We start from the raw sequence: 24979 nt of genomic DNA, 5'->3' as shown, positions 1-24979 counted from the left end.
ATTTAAGAACTGATGAGTTTTCAAAATAAATACTTTTCCTTACGGTCTGTAGTAGATTAGAGCTAGGTTTTATAACCTGTCATATATGGGTTCCAGTCTTATAATCTAGGTGACCTTGGGCAGTTTCTTTTAGTGAGGATTAGATGATATAATGTGTAAATCAGAGCTACAGTTCAGTCCCATTGGCAAATAAATGTTACTTTAGAAATGGAAAATATATTTCTCTGTTTGAATTTTAAAAGCATTAATTATTTATAATGTTTATTATTAAGAAATAAAATCAATATGATCAAATTTGAAATATTAGAGATTATGAAATTAAGTATGAACCAAGGTTTCAGTAGAATTAGTATTTTATTAATGTAGTTAGTAGAATGTCTTTTTATCATAGTAAATTTTATTTAAATAAAATAATTTCAAAATGCTACTTATAAAATATTTCCTATTTTATAAATTATTACTTTAAATTTCTTTCTTTTATTTTAAATAGCTCATTTACAGAACTGAACTTTTGTAAAAATTAGAATAGTATGTAATGTTTTCTACTTAATACCTTTTGAAAGCCTGTAATGAAATAAGGTAAAGATGAGAGCTTTGTGAACACACATTAAGTCAAGAAAAAGTCATTGAATTTATATTGGGCGAGGGAAAAGGAGATCTTAATGCATGTTAATGGGAATATTGAGGTATCCAGAATTTTATATTATAGAACTAATGCAAAAATCTTAGAATTTTTTCTGCAAATTGTCTTTTCATTTTAAATTCTTATATTTGTTTATTTAAACTTAAAAATGATTTTTCTGCCTTAGGCCTTTGCCTATAATAGTTTAATTTGATACTTCTCTTTTTATTGCTTATTATAATATATCCCTAAATTTTTGCTACTTAATATCTGTGGTGGTAATACTATTGCTTTTAAAAAAGCAAATGTATGTCCTAGATTTAAAAAATTTAAATAAACTTAAATGATAATTTATTATTTTTTGAGAGGAACCTTAAGAATAAGACCTATGGAAATGGTAACAAGTCTAGAGTTTTTCATTTATTAGGTAAGTTTTAGATATATTCAGGTTTTGATTCTTCTGGCAGCTTGAAAAAACTTTTAGCTGTAGGGAGAGTTTAAAATGTGAAATGAAGAGCATATATATTTCTCTCGCTCTCTTTTTTGGCAGTACTGGGGTGTTGAACTCAGGGCCTCATGCTTACTAGGCAGGTGCTGTACCTCTTGAGCCACACCCTAAGGCCATTTTTGCTTTACTTATTGTTTGATGAGGGTATTTTTGCCTGGCACCAGCTTCGAACCATAATCCTCCTACCTGTGCCTCCTGCATAGCTGGGATCACAGGTACATACCCCCAGGCCAGAATTGTTGTTTGAGATGGGGTCTGGCTAACTTTTCGCTAGGGCTGGGCTCAAACTGCAGTTCTCCACCTTCTGAGTAGATGGGATTACAGGTATGAACTACTGTGTCTGACCCATATATTTTAATTAAATTCAGAATATTAGCTAAGGGTCTATTTTTTATAATAGTTTTATTGAGATATTCACATACTATATAATTGACCTATTTAAAGTGTAAAATTCAGTGGTTTTTGGTTTATTCCCAGAGTTGTGTAAACATCATCACTGTCTAATTTTAGAACATTTCCGTCTCCTCAAACTGGTATCCAAATTAGCAGTTACCCCCCTCCATATCTTTCTAATGCCCTTAGCCCTAGACAACCACTAGTGTGCTTTCTGCCTTTATGGATTTGTTTATTGATTCTGGACACTTAATAAAATGGAATTATACAAATAGGATTGATTTCTTTTAATTAGCATGATGTTTTAGGGCTCAATGGCAATGCATCAGTAGTTCATTTTGTTTCATTGCCAAATAATCTGTTCTATGGATATACCAATTTTATTTATCCATTTATAAGTTTGGATTATTTTTACCGTTTGGCTGTTATGAATAATGTTATGAAGGTTTGTGTCCAAATTATTGTGCAAACATATGTTTCATATCTTTTGGGATATACATAGGGTGAAACTGCTAGGTCAAATGGTAACTCTGTGTTTACCTTTTGAGAAACTGCCAGAGTATTTACAATGCAGCTGTACCTTTTTACAATTCCCACCAGAAGTATATGAGGGTTCCAATTTCTTCACATCCTCACCAATCCTTGTTATTTGTCTTTTTTAAAATTATAATTATCCTGTAAGTGTGAAATGGTAAGGTAAGGCTCTATTTGTTCATAACTATTATTTACAGTCATTAGGTAAATTGTTAAAGCTTTTACTTGCAGATAAATTGCCAGATTCTTTGATGGTAAGTTTTTTTTGGCTTGAGGATAAAAGCTATGAACTTTCTAGTTTCTTGTTCAGTGAACAATGGGTGGAATTGGTTAACCACATTGGGTGGTGGTGAGAATCGTTGTGTAGGGACTTCATCCATATAAAAGGTGTCACATAAAAGGTAATCTCAAGCCCTAGGTTTAGTTTTCCTTTAACCCTGCTAAATCATTGCTGAAAATTTAGAATCTATTTGCATATTAATATTTGTAAGCACTTAAGTATGACAGATTTTAAGGACTGCTTTACCTATCAGTGATATATAATTTTATATAAATTTAGATTAGTCATTGTTCTTTATTCTCATGTAGAATATTAGCCTATTTTTTAATTGCCCATTCAAGATGTTAAAGCTTTTCTATGATGTTGTGTAACTCATAGTTCAAATACAACAATAATCACTTGCTAATTTTTCTAATATTTTTTCAAACCAGTTTGGAAATACTGCAGTTAACCATTTTTTTAATAAAGTGCAACTTTGGGGCCTTCATTCTACATACATGGATCGCCCATAGTATTTTTCCACTTGATTAAGATCACCTTTAGCCAGACACGGGTATTCATGCCTATAATCCTAGCTATTCAGGAGGCACAGATCAGCAGGATTGTGGTTCAAAGCCAGGCTGGGCAAGTAGTTTGTGAGACCCTATCTCAAAAATACCCAGCACAAGAAAGGGCTGGCGGAGTGGCTCAAGTGCTAGAGCGCCTGCCTAGCAAACATGAAGACCTGAGTTCAAATGTCATGTTGCCAAAAATGATCTCTTTTAGAGTGGAGGCAACACTCAGAAAGTGGAGGCAGGAGTATCTCAAGTTTGAGGCCAGCCTGAGCTATGTATTGAAACCCTATCTCAAAAAAAAAGCAAAGGTGGCTGGGGCCATGTCTCAAGTGGTAAAGCACCTGCCTACCAAGCATGAGGCCTTGAGTTCAAACCCCAGTACTGCCCCCCAAAACACCAAACCAGGGGCTAGAGATGTAGCTCAGTGGTAGAGTGCAAGGTCCTGGGTTCAATTCAACATTGCCCTACCCACCCACCCATAAAAAGGATCAGTTTTAGTAACTATAATGTTGACTTTGAACTTAATTGAAAGACTTGCCCTGGTTTGTTACTCAACTATTTTTTTTTTTTTCTTTTTTGGCAGTATTGGTCTTTGAACTCAGGGCCTCATACTTGCTAAGCAGGCACTTTACCACTTGAGCCACTCCTCCAGCCCTTTTTTGTATTGGGTATTTTTAAGATAGAGTCTCTCAAACTGTTTGCCCAGGCTTGAACTGTGGTCCTCCTGAGTAGCTGCTAGGATTACAGGTGTGAGTCACCTACACACAGAATTTAACCTTTTAATTGCTTTGAATGTTATGTTTTTCATATAGTTACAAAAGCAGTAGTTCTGGAGTCTTTCCAGTAAGAGTCATGAAAAAACATGATTTTTGTTTTGTTTGGTTTTTTTGAGATAGGGTCTTGCTATATAGTCTGGGCTGGCCTTGAACTTTGAGATCCTCCTGCTTTGTCTAGAGTGCTGGGACTACAGGTGTACACCACGACCTCTGACTCAGGCATATATTTTTGTTATATGATTTGCTTCTTTTCTAATCTCTCATGATTAAGACTTCTCTGTCAGAATTTGTTTTATTAAATTAAACAGTAAGTGGCACTTTTTTTTTTATTACTGTTCCATAGCATAAGAGTCTGTCAAAATTCTCTCTCTCTCTCTCTCTCTCTCTCTTTCTTGGCAGGGCTGGGGCTTGAATTCAATGCCATGTGATTGCTAAGCAAGCACTCTGCCACTTGAGGTTTGTCTCCAGCAGTTTTTCTTTTTTTTTAAAGGTTATTCTTTAGGTAGGGTCTTGCCTTTGGGCTAGCATGGACCTCCGTTCACCTACCTACAGCCTCTCACATAGCTGGGACCATAGGAACATACTTTCATACTCAGATTATTTGTTGAGATGGGATCTTGCTAACTTTTTGCCCAGACTGGCTTTGAACCACAATTCTATTGATCTTCACCTCCTGAGTAGCTGGGATTATAAGCATGAGACATTGTGCCTGGCTTCTCCATCTCTTTTTAAAATTATTTTGAGGTAGGGTTTTGCTTTGTAGCTCAGGCTGGCCTGGAACTAGGCCAAGTGCTGGGTCTTAACCTCCCAAATGCTAGGATTACAGGTATGATCAATCACACCTGGTTTAAAAATTCTTATTAAAATAAATTGCACAAGCATTACTGAAAGTAGGTTAAAATGTTCTGAAATAAAACACTTGCCAATTTGAGAAAAACTTTAAAACTTCAAGATACCTCATATTGACCTTTGTATGATTCTGGTGATTGTAGTAACTGCCCAAAAAACTTTTATATAACCTTCCCACTCTCAAGTTATTAGAGATGCTAATACTGATATAGAGTTAACAGGTGATGTTTTTGGTTAGATGGAAAGTTGTTAACTTGCTAGAAAATTATTCTCCTTTTCCTTGTTTGCTTCTTTTGGAATTCTTGGATCACTGAATCTTGACTTTGGAAACAAATCATCCTAAGCCAGGATTTCTAAAATGTATCCCTGAGGAGCAAGGAAATGTTCTTTAGTCATATAAATCTGGGTTTTCAACATAACTCTTATCATCAGGTAGGGATTTGCAAATATACATTAATATTTTAAAGACTGAGGAGTGAAAGTAAAGAAATTTGTTTAACTTTGTTCAACTATATATTACCCAAACTTACTTACTGTGGAACCCTTTTCTCCCCACATGATACTTAGTAAGACACTTTTTACTGATCTAGGTCAACATTTATCTGTTTTTATTAAGCCTCGTATTCACAATATCCATGAATATTTGAACTTTCAGTTGACAGACCCTGATCACTTCATGAAGGAGCTCATTCTGTTATTGTTTACTATTAAATAAAAGAAAAATTTTTTCATATTTAGCCCCAAATCATCTTTTCTCTAATATCCTTTTATTGTTTTTGCTTCCTGAAATTATACAGAATAAATACGTTTTTTTTTAAGTACTGGGGGTTGAACCCAGGGCTTTGTACCTTGCTAGGCAAGCACTCTACCACTTGAGCCATTCCTCCAGCCCCAAGATGGCAAGATAATATCCTGTCTCCCTAGATATCAATTGAATGCATGGACTCTGGAGTCAGATTTCCTGAGTTCAAATTCTGGTTATATTATTTTTACTCTGTGATCTTGGGCAAATTAATTTCTGTGCTGTCACTTCCTCACCTGTAAAATGAGACTAGCCATAATATTTTAGTAGGCTAAATTAGATGATCCATGTAAAAAGCTAATTACATAATATGTTGGTTTTATTCCCCTGGAAAGCAAAAAGTGAAATGGATTTTGCAAGAGATTTTCTGGGGGAGGGGCTGAGGTTGAATGTCCATGAAGAGAAAGAGAGAGGAAGAGGAATTGGCTTATCGAGAGCCTCAGACTGTGATGCAGACCTGAAAAAAAAATCTCAGCTAACCTAATAGGGAACTTCGGAGCACAAATTGTCTGTTAAAGGAGTACTGCACTGGGCAGTAATGGCCAGATTCTCCTACCACCACTATGTTTAGTCACTGGCTGGGAGTGCTCATGACAAGTATGGCCTTGATTAGGAAGCTGGGATGAATGTTGAATATGGTACAGTTCAGCAGTACCATCGAGGCAGTTCTTTTTTGAAGGGGGATACAAGTAAATGCCACTGTCCATTCCTTTGCTATACAGATCTATTTCTCTAAACACTTTCTGAGAGCAGCTCCTTTAGGTTCATGGGCCTTTCTTCCTAATGGGAAACACAGAAGGAGGTTGTTGAAATAGGCTTCAGCCCCCATCACTGTAGTTGGTCTCAGGCTATAGTAGTTCTCATTGCCTCCTCTGCTATTTAGTCTAAATAGCCCTTGCTCTCAGCTATTATTTTTGTTGGCTTTGGCTGTTTATTAGTAGTATGACCCAGACTCTCATTTCTGAGAGGTCTGAGAACTATACCCTTCTCAGGCATTTGTTCATTCACAGTCACTGTTGGACAAGGGAGTATCCATTGGTATCTTAGTGAATCATCTGAGTTCCATGTATATTCTTTCTTATTCTTACTGTGCAACAGCAGCTTTACTTCCTCCTGAGGATGAGGGTTAATTAACCCCACAGATGGTGACTTCTCTTCCTGTCTTCTGGTTCCTGGACAGAGGAGTTCCAAATGTCCAGACTGCACCTGTAACTTGTTGTGCCTTGAGATCTTTGATGTGTCTCTTAGTGGAAAAAAAAAGAAAAAAGTGCCCCTTTTAAGTAGGAGGTGCTCTAACTCTGTAGAGTCCAGCAACATGGACATGAAGTCCTTGAGCAGATCATTGGAAATGTCGACAATGGGGGCATTTCTCCTTTTACCTCTGTTTCTCAGACCCGTGATCACTCCTGGGGTTATAGCTCTGAGTCAGTGTATATACTGCATATTAAAGAATATATTCTTGCCTTTGAGCTGATTGTATCAGTTGTGCTTTTAGCAGGTAAGCAAAAGAACTGGCTGCTTTTGTATGGGTAAGATCCCTGGATCTCGTGGTTATGGGCCCACTGCCACAGATATTTCATTGTGAGGTAGTTCCTTTGGTTGGATTTGATGTCTCTTGGTCAGGTACTGTATTATTTCATTTTTGTTTGCAGATGGCACAATACCGCACACTTGGGGAGCTGTAAAGAAAAGTCTATTTTGACCCATGGTTCTAGAGGTACAAAGCCCAGAGGTGTGGCCCTCTTGGTGGCAGAGTCCTGAGATGGTGCAGAGCATCACATTGCAAGGGATAGGGTATGCGTGTGTGTGTGTCTCTCTTCTAGTCTCTGCCTCTTTTCTTAAAAACCACCATGATTCAATCATGGGGCTTCCTCTGGGAGATGATTGATCTCATCCTAATCATCTCCCAGAGGCTCCACCTCGAAACAGCATAGTCCAATTAAGTTTCTACTTTTTTAATATCTCACAATGGGGATTAAATTTGAACACATGAATCCTTGGGGAATATACTCAGACTATAGTAGGTACTCCATGAGCCCTTATCTAGTGGTGCTGCCTAGGTGTCTGTTGGAAGGAAAGGTAGACTCATAACTATAATAAATCTTCAATTCTGGGGTGGCATGTGTCATCTAGCTGAATCATTTTGCCTATTTGGTGGTCTGTCTAATGGGACAGCATATAGAAGAGATTCTGCTAACAGGGATTTTCATGTTAACATTACTAAGTTAGTATAGAATTCTGTATTCTTTTCAACAAAAAAGTTGTCAGACTCATTAGTTAGTTTCAAGATAGTTCCTAAAATGGAGCAAGGCAGTTTAAGTTACAAGAATTAGCGAAGAGAGCTTTTCCATTCTCTGGTTTTGGCCACTTGCTGTGCTGGTCTGCGCTGTCTGCGTGCTGCATCGCCATGCCTTGGAAAACTGAAAAGATCAAGGACTTTCTGTTCACAGCCAGACAGAAGGACGTCAAATCTGTCAAGATCAAGAAAAACAAAGGATAACGTGAAGTTTAAAGTTTTCTGCAGCAGATCCCTTTATTCCTTGGTCATTACAGACAAGAAGGCTGAGAAACTGAAGCAGTCTCTGCTCCCAGGTTTGGCAGTGAAGGAGCTGAAATGAACCAGACACACAGAACTGTATTTAAATCTTAAAAAGAAAAAAATATTGAAGAGATAGACATATAAACAATAATAGCATATTTGGTTTTCTTCTAGGCTATGTTATCAATTATTGGAGTGTTGAAAACATATATCTTACCTAACTCTTCTTCTTTGAACCCCCTTTTTATCGGAACTCTTTTAACTCCTTTCTCTGAAGTAACAATAGTTATGTGGAAACAGTGAAGAGTTTTTTGCATATCAGTCCTACAAGTGCCTTTTAAAGCCAGCCACTGAAAGTTCCTTTTTCTTACCCCTCCTCCCTTTTTTCTTCCCAGTACTGGGAATTGAACCCAGGACTCTTGCATGCCAGGGAAGTGCTCTACCACAGAGCTGTATCCCCAGCCCACGAAGAATTTTAAAAAGACATTTACTCATGAGTGGAAATTTAACCACGCTAATATTATTGCTTCATCAATTAAATGAAATGGACTTCATTTTTTTTTTCTTTTTCCTAAACTGAAAGTGCATAGCAGTGAAGGATTGGCATTGCTGCCTTGATTTGGCCTATGGTCCAAGCATTTATACCCACTATTGCTTTTGTACCTTCACTGCAGTTGTCAAAACAAGATAAGGGTATCTTAGTGTTAGTAACAAAATAGTTTTGATCTTGTGTAATTATTGAAAGGGTCTTGTGGATTCTTAGGGATCTGTAGACCACACTTTGAGAACTAATGGAGTAATCTAAACTCATCTCATTTTGTGTTTGAATGATTTCAGGCAACCTGAAGATTGCTTTACCTCAATAAGATTACCTAACCTATTTAAAAAACTTTGTAAATTCAACACCCTGGTTAGATAAACTCTGTTGAATGTTCAACTGATGGAATCATTTGAAAATATTTAATAATATGATTCTTAATCTGCACCCTTCATTGTATTTGATCTGAATATTTACTTCTTGCTCATATATATTAACTCTATGCTAGTAACTTTTAAAAATATTTCTTTTTTTGTGTGTATGTGTGATGGGGATTGAGCCCAGAGTCTTACACATGCTAAGGAGGTGCTCTACCATTGATCTATATGTCTAATCCTCCCCCCACAGAATACAGTTTTAAGACTTACATCTCATACTGCCTTACTCTGAACAAATCTGTTTTTTTTTTAATCATATCAGTTGATCTTTTAACAGATCCTGTGACACTCTTGCTACAAAAATCTTTGTTTCTGTAGCTCCTTTGGAAAAAGGCAAGTAAGTTTAGAATTGGTAGAATACTTTCAGCAGGCTCTTGAAATGAAAGCAGTTAGAAATACTAGTTGTATTGTAGTACTATGTACATTTTGTCCTCGTGAGTATCATACAGTGGTTTCTGGGTGAAATTTGGGGCTACCTCAAGAGTGAGGAGGAGGGACTACTTTCTTTTAGTATAATATTTAAGGAACCTATTATTAAAATATTTGAAAAATATTTAAAATGTAAAAAAAATTGAAAATAAACACAAATTAAGTTTGTGTTGCAGATTAAATTCTTTAATATAAAATTATAGATGAAGTGTTAAGATTCTTTTAGTATATTGAAATTTTGTTGTACTGAGTTTTGCTAAAAATAATTTGCAATTTGTCAGTCTTAACTGACCCTTATATAAACTTCTCCCTCTCATTGACTGTTCTTTTCCTCACTTAAGCTGAGCTTTGTCCTTGCTGTTACCTCTATTTAGAACTCTCCCCAGATTAGATATACACAGGGTTGCTCCCTGACATTCTGTCTTGAGGTAAATGTCACCTCTCAGTGAGACCTTCCCTTGCTGGGTTTTAGTCACATCTAAAATTGTAATTCTCAGTCCTTTTTTTTCTCCCTTTCTTTTTCTCCTTAGCACATGTTATGTAGTATACCAGGTATTTTACATGCTTATCTTACTTGTTATTCATACCCAAATATTAGAATGTAAGCTTCTCATAAGGCATGTTTTACTTGCTGTTTCATCCCCAGTGCTTAGACTTGTATCTAGAATACTGTAGACCCTTAAGTACTGGTTCTATGAATAGTTGTAATAATTATGGATTATGTGGAGGTCTTTATTGTAATTCTGTTGTAATGAAATTTGACCAAAAAGCTTGCTGTTATGAGGTCTTTGTACCCTAACCTCTTACTCTCAACTTTATTTTAGCCTATATTAAGCTCATATATTTGTTGAATGGCTTTCTCAACCAGGAAAGTACTTTTTTTTCCCTATAGAAATACATTTTTGTTATATGGCGGAACAGTTTTTTTTCAGTACTGGAGATCAAAACCTTGGGCCTTAGTCATGTTAAGCATGTGCTCTTCCACTGAGCTATACCCCCTAGCTCTGTAATGAAAGAATTGTATACATTGAAACAGCCAAGAATTAGTTTTGACTTTTTCACAGATTTTACTTAAGTTTAAATTTGCTTCTGTTTCTTCTTCTTTTAATACACAAGTTTATCTACGGCCATACCACCCTGAACACGCCTGATCTCCTCTAATACTCGAGTTAAAGCTTTCCGATGAAGCTTTATCAGATAATTCTAAGTACATACACCAGATTCTATGAGGAGGATCAGTTCTACCTGGGGAGATCATATAAGGCTTTTCCAAAATGGTAATGATGGTGTTCAGAATTAAAAATTAGCTGGAGTTTGCAGGTGAATAAAAGATGAGAGGGACATTTTAAGCAGAGGAAAGTTTTGGCACAAATGTGAAGTATGTGTAATATTTAAAGGTTCATCTTTTCTTTTGTCTTCCATGCTGGGAATTGCATGCTAGGCAAGTGCTCTACCACTAAACTACACTGTCAAACCTAGTTTTGTAGGTTAAAAAGGAGTTAATGTCAGGAGATCTGGGCATAGGAGCCAGATGATAAAAAGTGTCATCCACTATCCAAAGGAGTTTTTTTTTTCTTTTTTTAAGTAGGGCATAGGGACTCAATGAATTTAGAATAGTGAACTACTTAGTAATATTTGGGCTTTTAGAAAAAGTATTTTGTTGTCAGTATTACAGATAGGTTGAACAGCCAGAATGGATACAAGGATACCATTGGGGAAACTATTGACAAAAACTAAGCAAGGGAAGATAGTATGATTTAGGCTACTAATATCAGGGTTGAAGAAGAAAGGGTAGATGTAATAATAGATATCTGGAGTTATAATGATTAGAATTGGGTAAGTCTTAGTGGTAGAGTGCCTAGCATGTGTTAAGCCCTGGGTTTGATCCCAGCAGGAAAAATATATTATGATTCTTTGGAGAATCTTTTTTTTTTTTTTTTTTTTTTTTTTTGGTGAGAGGTTCGTAAGTGTCTAGGCTTAGATGATTTGAGTGTATGGTGAATGTTCAATTAGAAGAAATGTAAGAGAGTTGCTAGGTTTTAGGAAGATAGGATAGGTTTAAGAGAGGAGTAGTTAAAGCCACAAGAGTGGATGAGACCATTCAGTGAGAACATGGAAAGTGAGGAGGGGTTACGAGAGAGAATAGGAGACTATAAAAATCATATTTAAGAGACGAAGAAGAAAGCCCCCAAAAGGAGACAAGAAGAAAATGAGTACTAAGTATTTAGATTTGTAGAGACAAGGGAAAAATGTTTAAAGAAGTGATAAACTGTGTTGCTTCCTGTGGATACACTAGATAGGATAAGGATATATACAGTATTTATTAGGTTGGGCAGTTGTAAAGTCATTGATGACCTTGGCTAGAGCAGTTTTAGCAGACTGAAAATTAGAAGGTGGATCAGTAAAATTTTTTTAAAAAAGTGCTTGGCTGAAGATGCCCCACTACTGACAAATGGATCAAGAAAATGTATCTATACACAATGGAATTTTATGCAGCCATGAAGAAGAACAAAATGTTATCATTCGCTGGTAAATGGATGGAATTGGAGAACATCATTCTGAGTGAGGTTAGCCTGGCCCAAAAAATCAAAAATCATATGTTCTCCCTCATATGGGAACATTAGATCAAGGGCGAACACAACAAGGTGATTGAACTTTGATTACAAGATAAAAGCGAGAGCACCCAAGGGAGATATGAGGATAGGTAAGACACCTAATAAATTAGTTAGCATTTGTTGCCCTCAATGCAGAGAAACTAAGCAAATACCTTAAAAGCAACTGAGGCCAATAGGAGAAGGGGACCAGGAACTAGAGAAAAGATTAGATCAAGAAGAATTAACCTTGAAGGTAACACACATGCACAGGAAATTAATGTGAGTCAACTCCCTGTATAGCTATCCTTATCTCAACTAACAAAAACCCTTGTTCCTTCCTATTATTGCTTATACTCTCTCTTCAACAAAATTAGAGATAAGGGCAAAATAGTTTCTGCTGGGTATCAAGGGGGTGGGGGGGAGAGGGAGGGATGGGGTGTGTGGTAAGGGAAGGGGTGGGGGTAGGGAGGAGAAATGACCCAAGCATTGTATGCACATATGAATAAAAAAAAAAGTTCTTGGCTGAGAAGGGAATATAAAATGAAAATAACTGGATGGGAATGTGGGGTTATAGGAGAGGTTTTAATGTTTGTTATGAAAAGATAGGTGAGTATATGTACAGATTGTGAAAGTGAGCAGTTGAAAAGACAGAGGACATGGTACTCAGTATTATATTGGAAAGTAGATTGTTTCAAATTAATAGGTGTGCATATTATGAATACTTGGAATATATTTTTGTTGTGATTTATTAGACTAGCAACCACCAACAATAGAATACTCAAACTCAGTTTTAGAATTGTAGGTAACTTAAAGATTTTCTAAACTAGTTCCTTCATTGGATAAATGAGGGAATTGAGACCTCTGCATTGCTTTGGCCTTTCTTGTTTGGCAGTACTGGGTATTGGTGCACTTGGTAGGGAGGCATTTGTACCACTTGAGCCATGACCTCAAACCTTTAGGTATTTTTTGAATAGGGTCTCATGTTTATGCCTGGGCCAGCCTAGACCATGATCTTCCTATTTAAACTTCCCTTATAGGTCAGATGACAGTACTGGGCTACCACAACAGCCATTGATTGAGACGGGGTCTTGGGAACTTTTAACCTGGGCTGGACCTGAATTGAGTTCCTCTCCATCTTTGCCTCTGGGTAGCTAAGATCACAGTTATGAGCCACCACACCCAGCCTACTTTTGCTTTTTAAGTTATTAATTTATTTATTTAAAATTATTTACATTAAGCATATTTACTTGCAATTTCTTTTTTTTTTCCAAGACCAGTCTTTGTAATATATATTCTGGTTTGATATATACCATTCATATTCAATTTTTAAAGATATTCTATAGCTGCAAATGTGACTAAAACAATTAAAAAGGCCTGTTTATACAACTTAACATGAGAACCTTAAAAACAATGATTTATGCAGCAGACTCTGCCCTTAAATTTTGTATTTATGCAAATATTTCTTTTGATCTTTCACATTTTTTTTCTCAGAAAAATTAAATGATACATTTCTGAACATCTGCTACCATGAGATATATTATATTGGTCCTCCTGTTTGACTGGAAATTTCTTGTTTTCAGAGGTCTTAGAATAGCTCATGGACACATATAGTAGATGATCATTTAAATAAGTATTTGAGTAACTACACGTTTGAATGAATTAATAGACTATACAAAAAGATAGGCTTTCCTTCTGTTCATGCATAAATTTACCAGTGTCTAAGGGAAGGAAAAACTGTATCTGCATATTTAACACTATTGCTGTAGGTGAGTTTTAGCAATCTTTGAATTTATGAACTTTATTTTATTTTCAATATTTATGCATAGTTTCTCCCCTTTGAAGTATCAATATCATATGCATTTATTTTTGTTTGCCCTTAGCCTCCAAATTTATTATACTGGGTGGTTTTGAAAAGATAATTGATATAAACTATTTTCCCTCACCAGTTATGTTTTATTCAGAAAATTGACCTGAAAATGTACTTGAGTTTTTGCGTGGACATTAACGATTAATGAATAAATAAGATGTAGTGTATACATGGCACAGTATTATTTGGTGGTAAAAAGAAAATGAAGTACTGTTACATGCTATAACATGGATGAAGAGGTAAGAATTATACCTTACAGAATGCTTTTCTCTTTTGATTTTCACGATAATCAGATAAGGGGTTAGATCAGAATTTTTTTGTTTGCTTGTTTTTGCTGTCTGGGTAACTAACTAAGGGTCTCAGGCATGCTAGGCAAGTGACTATACCCCCAGCCTATGAACAGATGTTTTTATTATCCTTATTTTAAGATGACAGGAAAAAAAACTGATAAAAAGTTATGCAACTTTTCTAATGTCACACTGTGCTAAAGAGTGTAAATTCCCATAGAAAGTCTTATTCTGAAAGAATTTTACATCCTTCAATAAAAATAAAATTAATTAGTTTCGTTTCTTTAGCAGTTATAATTGGCATTTGAAAATGTTTTGAAGAATATGATTTCATTAAAATAATATTTTTTTGTAATTTTGTACAAAAATATTTTTGTACTTACTAAAATGCATTTGTTTTTTGTGAGAGGACTGGTTTCTTATTTTTCATAATTGAAGATTGGTTACAGTGGTTTGTATAGTAGGCTGATGGATATAGCAGAGCAGGCATACTAATGTCAGGTAGATTTAAATTATAGTTATTTCTACTTTTGTTTCAAAAGTAGCTTGACCGAGATATGTAAATATTATGAAATTCACTTAAAGAGTAGAATTCAATGAGTTTTCAGTATATTTACATAGTTGTGCAGCTATCATTAATGTACAGTATCTAATTTTAGAACAACCTTGTTACCCTAGAAAGAAACCCAGTACCTGTTAGTAGTCATTCTCATTTCTCTTCATCACCCCTTAGTTATCTCTTGACAACCACCAATCTACTTTCTTTTTAAGTGAATTTGCCTATTAAATTTCATGTAAATGGAATCTATATCTGGTTTCTTTCACTTACCATACTATTTTTTTCTTCCCTTGCCTTTCCCTTCTTTCCTCTCCTCTTCTTCCCCTCTCTCACAGGGTCTCCTTATGTAGCCCAGGCTGGCCTGGAACTCACAATACTCTTCCTTCACCTCCCAAGTGCTGGAATTACAAACATATGCCACCATGCCCACTTCGTCCATGTTATAGCATGTAACAGTACTTCATTTCTTTTTACCACCAAATAATACTGTGCCATGTATACACTACATCTTATTTATTCATTAATCGTTAATGGACATTTGGATTTTTTCCACTTTGGGGTTATATGAACTGCTATGAACATTTGTATACACATTTTGTATGGAAATACTCACTTTTTTTGAGTCAGCATCTCACTGTTTGTCCCAGGCCGGCTTCAAATTTGTGATCCTCCTGCTTTAGTCTCCTGAGTGCTGGGATTACAGGTATGCACCAGGACCCTCAGTCTACATTGAAATATTTTCTTCGGTATTTACTTAAGAGTGGAATTATTTGGTCACATGGTAACTCTATGTTCATCTTATTTGTTTTTTATTATTGTTATTATTTGTGGTGCTGGGGATCAAATCCAAGTCATTGTACATGTTAGCCAAGTTGTGTTGTACCACAGAGCTATATCCAGTCCAGTGTTTACCTTTTTTTGCTTGTTTTGTTTTTTGTGATACTGGGGTTTGAACTCAGGTGCTCCAGCTTGCTGGGAAGGTATTCTACCACTTGAGCTACACCTGGGCCCCAATGTTCACCTTTTTGAGGAACTGCAAGACTGTTCTACAAACAGGTGCACCATTTTACATTACTATCAGCAATATAAGGGGATCTCAGTTTCTTCACGTCCTTACCAACAGTTATTCTTATCTTTCTTTTTGCTTCTAGCACTTTTAATGTGAAGTAATAACTCCTCATGGGTTTGATTTTCATCTCCCTAATGACTAATGACATTGAGAATCTTTGCATGTGCTAATTGATCATTTGCTTATCTTTTCTAGAGAAATGTCCATTTCAATATGAGTTCCTTATGCATTCCATATACCTCTGTGTATTTTATAAATCTCTTTCTGGATATTGTGTTAGCTTTCTGTTACTGTAACAAATAGGAGGCAATCAGCTGATAAAGACAAAGATTTAGTTTGGCTCATGGTTTCAGAGGTTACAGTCTATGATCAATTGACCCTATTGGTTTTGGGCCCGTGGAAAGGAGTGTATGGTGAAATAAAACTGCTCATCTTATGGCAACTAGGGAGCAAGGGAAGGAAAGAAAGTGGCTGGGGTCCCAGTATCACTTGCAAGGCTACAATGACTTAACTTGTCCCCACAAAGCCTCCCCTCTTAAAGTCTTCACCATCTCCCACAAGTTCCAAGCTGAAGACCAAGCCTTCAACATATGGGTCTTTAGGAGACATTTTAGCAGATACTGATTTGCAATAATTTTCTCCCATTCTATGGATGGTCTTTTCACTTTTGTGAGGGTGTACTTTTACAAATACTTTCAATTTTGATGAAGTTTAATTTATCTAGTTTTTACTTGTGCTTTTGGCATCATGTTTAAGAAATCATTGCTTAATCCTAGGTCATAAAGATTTGGCTTTATGTTTTCTTCTAAAAGTTTTAACTCTTATATGTAGACGTGTGATCAATTTTTAGTTAATTGTTGGTGTGAGGTAAGCCCAATTTCATTCTTTTTCATGTGAGTATCCAGTTGTCCTAGCACCATTTGCTAAAAAAACTGATTCTTTTCTCATTGAATTTCTTAGTATCCTTGCTGAAAATCAGTTGACCAGAAATGTGAGTGGACTCTTAATTCTTTTTCCATTGATCTATATGCCTATTATGCCAGAACTATGGTCTTGATTATATTAACTTTGTAGTAAGGTCCTTAATTGGGCTGTGGGAGTCCTTCAGCTTTGTTTGTCCTTTTTAGGATGATTTTGGCTTGCAATTCTGTGTGCATTTCTCTTGTATCTCCATACTCTAGGAGCCTTTTAAAGGATTATCTTGTCAGTTTTGCAACACAGAGCACCTGGGATTTTGATAGGGATTGTGTTGAATCTGTGTATCAGTTTTGAAATTATCTGTTTTTTGTGGTATTGGGGTTTGAACTTAGGGTATCATGTTTGCTAGGCAGATAGATGATCTACCACTTGCTCCCAGCCCTTTTTTTACTTTAGTTATTTTTTTTCCGGTATTAGAGTTTGAATTTAAGGCCTTGCTCTTGCTAGGCAGGTACCCTACCACTTGATCCACTCTACCAGCCCCCTTTTTTTTCTGTGTTGGGTGTGTTTTTTTTTTTTGAGATTGGGTCTCGTGAGTTCCCTATGCTGGCCTCCAACCTCAACCCTCCTGATCTCTGCCTCCTGAATAACTAGGATTACAGGTGTGAACTACTAGTGCCCAGTCGCTTTAGTTATTTTTAAAATAGGGTGTCACACTTTTTGCCTGGGCTGGCCTTAGACCTCCATCCTCCTACCTAGTCCTCTTGCATAGCTGGAATTACAGATTTGTACCATCATACCTGGCTTTTTTAAGATGGGATCTTGCTAACTTTTCCCAGCTGATCTCAAACCCTGATCCTCTCCATCTCTGCCTTTTGAGTAGCTTGGATTATAGATGTGTACCACCACGGCCAGCCCTGGAATTATCATTTTAACAATGTTAAATCTTCCATTTCATGGACATTGTAGTCTTTCCATTTATTAGGTCTTTAACTTCTTTTTATGATGCTTCATACTTTTCCATGTACAAATGTTGCCACTTCTTTTATTAAATTTCTTATGTATTTACTCCTTTCAATGCTATTGTAAATGGAATTGTTTTCTTAATTTCATTTTTGGATTGCTCATTGGTAGTGTAGAGAAATACAGTTGATTTTTATATATTGCTCTTGCATCCTGAAACCTTTTTGAATTTACTAGTTGTTACATTTTTTTGTGGACTCATTAGGGTTTTCTGTATTCAAATTCATATCTTCTGGAAGTAGATATTTTTACCTCTTTCTAAACTGGATATCTTTTATTTCTTATTTTCGACATTGTCCTGGCCAGAATATCTGGGACAATTACGAATTGAAGTAGTTGCAGTGCACACTGTTGTCTTGTTCCTAGTGTTAGGGGGAAAGCATTCAGCCTTTCACCATTAAATGTGAGATAAGCTGTGGGTTTGGTATAAATGGCATTTTTTTCAGGTTGAGGAAATTTCTTTGTATTTCTAGTTCATTGGATTTTTTAAAAAAATCATTAAAGGGTATTAGATTTTGTCACATGTTATGTGTCTATTAAGTAGACAGAGCTTTTCTTTTATTAATATGAAATATGAAATATGAAGTTGATTTTCATAAGTTAAACCAACCTTGCCTGCATGGGATTAATTCCATGTGTTCATGACATACAATTCTTTCTATATGTTGCTGGATTTAGTTAGGCAGTACTGGGGATTGAACTAAGGGCTTTGTGCTTGCTAGGCAGGCCCACTTAACTACTTGAGCCATGCCTCCAGCCCACTAGTATTTTATTGATTATTTTGAAATGTGTATTCATAAAGGATGTTGCCGTATAGTTTTCTTATAATATCTTTGTCTGGTATGGTCTTAGGGTAATATTGACCTTATAGACTGTTTTGGAAAGTGGTCCTTCTCTTTTCCTCTTCTTTTTTAAAGCAAGTTTGAAATTAATTTGTTTAAAATATTTAGTAGAAGTCACTAGTGAAATCACTCAGGGTGTGGGTGGGAAGTTTAAGAAATAATTCAATCTCTTATCTGTTCAGATTCTGTATTTAGAGTTGAGTCAGTTTTGGAAGTTTGTGCCTTTCTAGGAATTTAATAGTAATGTCCCACTTGAGTTCTCTCTCTCTCTTTCTTTTGGTCAATTTAACTAAAGGTTTGTCTTTTTTTTTTTTTTTTTTTTTTGACAGTACTGGGGTTTGTGCTTGGTAGACAATGCAGTTTCTAAAAAAATCTTTTCGAAGAATCAACTTTTGGTTTTGTTCATTTTCTGTGTATTTTGTTTATTTCCATTCCAAACATTATTAGTTTCTTCCTTCTGTTTGTTTTGGGTTTAGTTCCTCTTTTTCTAGTTTCTTAAGGTGGAAGTTTAGGTTATTGTTTGAAATAATAGGGTTTGAACTCAGAGCCTTGCACTTGCTAGGCAAGTGCCCTGTCACTTAAGCCCCCATCTCTGGCCCTTTTTGCTTTAGGTTATTCTTAGATAAGTTCTTGTGCTTTTTGCCTGGGACTGGCCTAGACTATGATCTTCCTAACTAATCAAAAGGTCAAATAGTAAATCACAAGGAAAATTAGAAAGACTTTGAGATAATTAGAACACAAATATAACACATCAAATTTATGAGATATTGAAATAAGAGCAAAATAGTTTCTGCTGGGTATTGAGGGGTTGGGGGGGAGAGGGAGGGGGCGCAGTGGGTGGTAAGGGAGGGGGTGGGGGCAGGGGGGAGAAATGACCCAAGCCTTGTATGCACATATGAATAATAAAAGAAAAAAAATTTATGAGATATAACCAAAGCAGTACTTAGAAAGAAATTTGTAGCTATAAACCAACATTTTTTAAAGCAAAATTTCAAACAAGCTGGGCACAGTGGCTCACTTGTAACTCAAGCTACTCAGGAGGCAAAGATTTGGAAGCATCATGGTTCAAGGCCAGACCAACCCAAAATATTAAATGAGACTCCCATCTCAACCAACAAGCCAGGCATGGAACACATCTGTGGTCCCAGCTATGAAGGAGGATGGAGTTTTCCTTGTGATTAACTATTTGACCTTTTGATTAAGTGTGTGTTGTTTAATTTCCATATATTGGGGATTTCTCACAGTTGTTTTGTGATTTCACATTTTTTGTGGTCAAAAATATACTTTGTATGACTTAAATCCTTTAAAATATATTGAGTCTTGTTTTATGGCCAGTCTTTCCTGATCCATGTGCACTTGAGAAAAATATATATTCTGCTGTTATTGTCTGGAATATTCTATAGATGTCTGTTAGCTCTAGTGCTGTTCACATTTTCTGTTTCCTTTCTAATGTTCTTCCTAGTTCTATCCATTGTTGAAAGTGAGGATTGAAATTTCCAACTGTTATTTTCAAGTTATCTGTCACTTCAGTTCTGTCAGTTTATGTTTCATATATTTTGGAACTCTATTTTTAGGCACTCTAGTTTTAATTCTGATGCACAATATGGACAGGATTTTATGTATGTTAATATTATTGATAACTAAATAAAACATTTTCCCCATCTTATATGCTAATAAATGGAATTTATTTTGATATGGCTTAGATGCTTAAGAGATTTTGAAATCCATTAGTAGTAAATTGTCATAGCTAGGTTACATAAAGAAGCACTTGTCTCTGAGAAGGCTGTTAACTTCAGTGGGCCACTGATTCATTAAAAGGGACTGTGTGCATGTGAGTCACAGTGAACTGTAGCAGTTTAAATATGGCTTAAATAAAGTATTTAAATAGTTAGTTTGTTGCTGTATTAATTTTACTGATAGTAAAGGGCAGATGATAGCATAATGTTCTTTGAATGTCCCTGGAAGAATTTGAGTCAGTACCCATTATTTTTAAACTGTTAAGAATATCTTCCTTTTTTTAATAGTCAAGTTTGAAACACACTTAGGAGAAAGAAGCAAATAGAGAAGTATCCATTATGTAATATTATGTGGATTTTATTTCTCTTTAATTCTTGTAGCAGTTTTTTGAGGTGGGTGGTAGTGTTCTCTTTACAAATGAAGAAACAAACTTAGAGGTGTATTAATTTGGATAAAGTCAGTGCTTAGTGCTCTTTTCATTTGGTAATCATTCTTTTAGTCTTTCATTCGACAAATATGTCAGATTTTGGAGATTCAGTCATGCCGCAGTCAGGTATGATTCTTGTCCTGATGAAGTAAGTTGTCTGATGAAGTTCTTTTACTGAGACTGTCTTTGAGCCACATTTCCTGTGGTAGTGAGATATATTGGTAGAATACTTATAAAAAATTCTGCATTCTCATCTAATTTTATAATCTCTACTGAAGGGCTGAGACTCAAGTGGGTTAGATATTATTGATAGTATCTTTACTATTAATAGTAAAATCTCAGGAAACTGAGATTTAAGAATGCTAAGATCGTACAGTTAGTTAATGACTGAGTCAGTACACAAACTCAGGTCATCTGACTCCCAGGATCAAGTACTTTTTCCATTACACTACATTGTCTCATTCTTTCACACGACACTGCTAGCCTTGATCACCAAGAGTGATATTCTGGAAAATAACCAGTGTAACAGCACTTAGCAAAGTAGGGCATGTAGAAAGAGAAAAAAAAAAAACCAGGAGACCCTAACAGCTCTGTATAATGTGTTGAAATGGACTCATTCTTAAATAATATAGTGGAAAGAAATGCTTTGGAAATGGACTAACACATGAGCAATATTGCATGGATGTGGTCTTAGCAGTATCCAGACTAGCTCAGGGAACTTTTTTTGTTTTTTGTTTTTTTGTTGTTGTTGTTTTGCTAGAACAAAGACTTGAAACAGACAGTGAATTTAAGATGAAGAGATTTAAACAATACCAGACTCTGTACAGAGCTACTTGATGCTGAAAATCAGAGTGTAGTCTTTTTATGAGGAAGGGATTACTTGCTTTATATTGATTACTTCATCTCTTTGCATGCATGTTCAGCGATAGTGATCTATTCAGTAAAAACATTTGAGTGCTTCCTTTGTATAATACCACTGTTAGGCATTGTGGGAATGATACCAAGGTAAAGATGACACCATACTTGCCCACAAGAAGTCTGTATCTTGCTAAGGAGATTTTGCATTTTTTCAAACATACTTGTTCATCCAGAGTATATTGCGTGCTAGACTCTGTATCAAGTATTTAGGAGAAAAGAATAGGTAAACTAGAAATTGCTCTTAAATCTTTGACTTACTTTTCATTGTTTAGAGTATTTCATACCTCCTTGCCCAAAAATCTAAAGCAATTTAAAAACCTTTTCAAGTAGAGAGCAGGACCTGAAGTTCTTTTAGCAAAACAGTGATCAATATTGCTGTACTTGTAATTTGGCCACAAATACAACCTGACTGTCCATTGACCAGAGCTTAAGTGCCATACTAGAAAATATTTGCATCATATATAACTGTCAAAAGATTAATACCCCCAAAAGACGTAAAGACTAAGACAAACCATTAAGAAAAATATAGAGCATCCCAATTAAAAAAAAAAAAGATAAGGGGCTGGTGGAGTGTCTCAAGTGATACAATGCCTGCCTAGCAAAGCCTAGCAAGCATGAGGTCCTGAGTTCAAGCCCCAGTGCCACTAAAAAAAAAAAAAAAGATAAAAGGATTTGAATAGAAGCTCACAGAATAGGAAATTAAAAAGCTAGTATGGTAAAATTATATGTTCAGTCTTTCTTGTTATTGGGAAATGATGATTCTATAATAAACTGGTGTAACCTCTCTAGCTGGCAAAAATAAAAGTTAATATAAATTTAAGTAATCATAAGAAAGCTTCCTATACAATTCTTTCTGTACAGTAAGCAAAATAATCATTACAATAGCCCTATGCTGGGGTATAATTATATTGTTTTATTGATAAGGAACTTGAAGCATGAGAGAAGAGTAACTTGCCCAAGCAAGACATTTTTGTTCTTGCTGAGCCCATCTTTGAACCAAGCAATCTATCTCCAGAGCTTTTTTTTTTTTTTTTGGTGATACTGGGGTTTGAACTCAGGGCTTCACACTTGCTAGGCAGGTGCTTTACCACTTGAGCCGTGCCTCCAGCCCCTAGAGCCTGCATTCCTTTTGTTTATTTTTTTGGTGGTACTGGGGTTTGAACTCAGGGCCTCAGGCTTGCTACTCAGGCTCTCTGCTGCTTGAGCCACTCCACCAGCCTGAGTCTGCATTCTTAATCATTATAACTGTCCTTATCTGGATTGGTTCCATTTTGTATGCCTATCCTTTAGAACACAAAAAAAGAGAAGCATTTAAATATTTGTCAAATGAATGAATATAGGTAATCCATTTAATAAATCAAAGCCTATCAGGCATATCATTCTGGGGGCCGTGATTTGTCAGTATCAAAAAGGACACATACTAATAACTCAGTAATTGTACTTCTTAATGTTTTTCTTTAGAACACACACACATATATATACAAGGAAGCACGTATAAGGGTATTAATGGTAGCATTCTAGGTTATTATAGAAAAATAGGGAAAATGTAAATGCTTATCAGTGCTATCTATAATTAATGAAAAATTGAATAAGAGTTTGGTATGGATATATTATAGAATTCTGTGTGTACAGTTAAACAAGGTAATTGATCTGCAAATATGTCTAAGGTATATTATTGAATAAGAAGAGCAAGTTACACAGCTTTTCTTAGATGATGAATAGATTCTAGATGATGAAAGAATAAAACAAACAAAACTAATTATGAAAATAACAGAAAAAACAGTTGGATATTTTTATGAGTGTGAAAAAAACTTCTAAGCATGATTTGAAATGCAGAAGCCAAAAAAAGAAGATTGATTAATTTGTGTAAAGTGGAAGACTTCCAGGTAGGGGAAAAAAACGCATTAAACTGGGACAAAGATTCTAAACATTATACACACATATATATGAAAACTATAGATAATTTACAAAAAGTCCAGCAAAATATGGAATATAGAAATATATGTTCAGTTTTTACTAAAAATTAAAGTACATAAGTTCCATTTCCTAACTGTGAGATTTTACTCAGTAGTGACAAGAATACGAAGAAAAAGTTCTTGCATACCCTTAGAGAAAATATAAATAAAAAGCATGCTTGGTGGAAAATTTGTCAATATTTATGAAAAATTTGAATGTGCATTACTTTTCTCTCAAACTCCATTTTTGCAGATTTATATTAATGTATAAAAATAAATGTGCAAGAGTATTTACTGTATTTCTTACAGGCATAAAAACATGGAAACAATCTTCCTGTTCATTGATAGAGAATGAGAGTTAAACTGTAGTTCATCCCATCAATTTGGGATGGGTCTTTTGTTGTTTTTTTTTGAGACAGGGTCCTGCTATGTAGCTGAGGCTGGCCTGAAACTCACTATGTAGTCCAGGCTGGCCTTAAACTCTATCCTTCCACTTTAGCCTCCCAAGTGCTGGAATTACAGGTTTGCACCACCATGTCCCGTGTCATTTAATGGAATATTACCCAGCTATTTAAAGACTGTGGTGTCTTTTCATGAAGATGGTGCTGAAAGCAAGGAAGGAAGCTCTTGCTCCTTCAAAGTGGAAGTCAGAAAGCAAAGGCGTGGGGCTGGGTATGGTGGTTCCCATCTGTGATCCCAGTTACTCAGGAAGTAGAGATGGGAGGCTTGTGGTTCAAGGCCAGCTTGGGCAAATGTTAGCAAGACTTGATCTCAAAAACAAGTTGGAGCCTGGCCAGGTGGCTCACGACTGTAATCCCAGATACTTGGAAGGTGGACATAGGGAGGATTGAATTTGAGGCCAGCCAGAGCAAAACATGTTAATGAGACCCCCATCTCAACCAATAAACAACTGAGCATGATGGCATGCACCTGTTACTCCAGCTATGTAGGTGGCCAGGCAACACACGAGACCCTATCCAAAAAATAACTAAAAAGCATAAAGGGCTCAAGGCATGGTTCAAGTGGTAAAGTGCCTGCCTAGCAAGTGTAAGGCCCTTAGTTCAAACTGAAGTACTGCCAAAAACTGAAGAGAGAGAGAGAGAGAGAGAGAGAGAGAGAGAGAGAAAGGGCACATTAAAATCAACAAATTATTAATTGGTAAATCATAAGCATTGATGAAGTCTGGGAGGACTAATTGTATATTTCTCTTAATGGAGAAACTAGTTTAGATCTAGTGGTATTTACTAATTTGTGAATTTACAAAATCTCAGCATCTGTTTGCTGAACAAATATTTGTTAATTGCCTGCCAGGTGCTGTGCTAAGTGCTGGCAGTACCTCTGTGAATGTGGTAGTCATGGAACCTATCCTCACACAGCTGATACTACACAATGCTAACAAAAAGAATCATTGAGTTAAGAGGACCATGCAAGAAACCTAATCTCAGAGGTTAAAAGAAGGCTTCCTTGAGGAATTCACATTTAATCTGGCATCTGAAAGTTTGAATGATTTTGTATTAGGCAG

General features: G+C 35.8%; 1 protein-coding gene and 1 pseudogene across 5 annotated transcripts in view; both read left to right on the top strand.

The window, feature by feature from the left end:
* The window catches only part of Zfyve9 (zinc finger FYVE-type containing 9), a 218125-nt gene that overhangs the window by 3564 nt on the left and 189582 nt on the right, over nt 1-24979 (top strand). The window lies entirely within an intron of this gene.
* On the top strand, nt 421-11134 carry LOC141424941 (large ribosomal subunit protein eL38 pseudogene; annotated as a pseudogene).

This window comes from Castor canadensis, chromosome 7 (genome assembly GCF_047511655.1).
Source record: "Castor canadensis chromosome 7, mCasCan1.hap1v2, whole genome shotgun sequence".
In the NCBI taxonomy this organism is placed as follows: domain Eukaryota; kingdom Metazoa; phylum Chordata; class Mammalia; order Rodentia; family Castoridae; genus Castor; species Castor canadensis.
The sequence above is the reverse complement of the archived record's forward strand: the minus strand, read 5'-3'. Positions and strand labels throughout refer to the sequence as shown.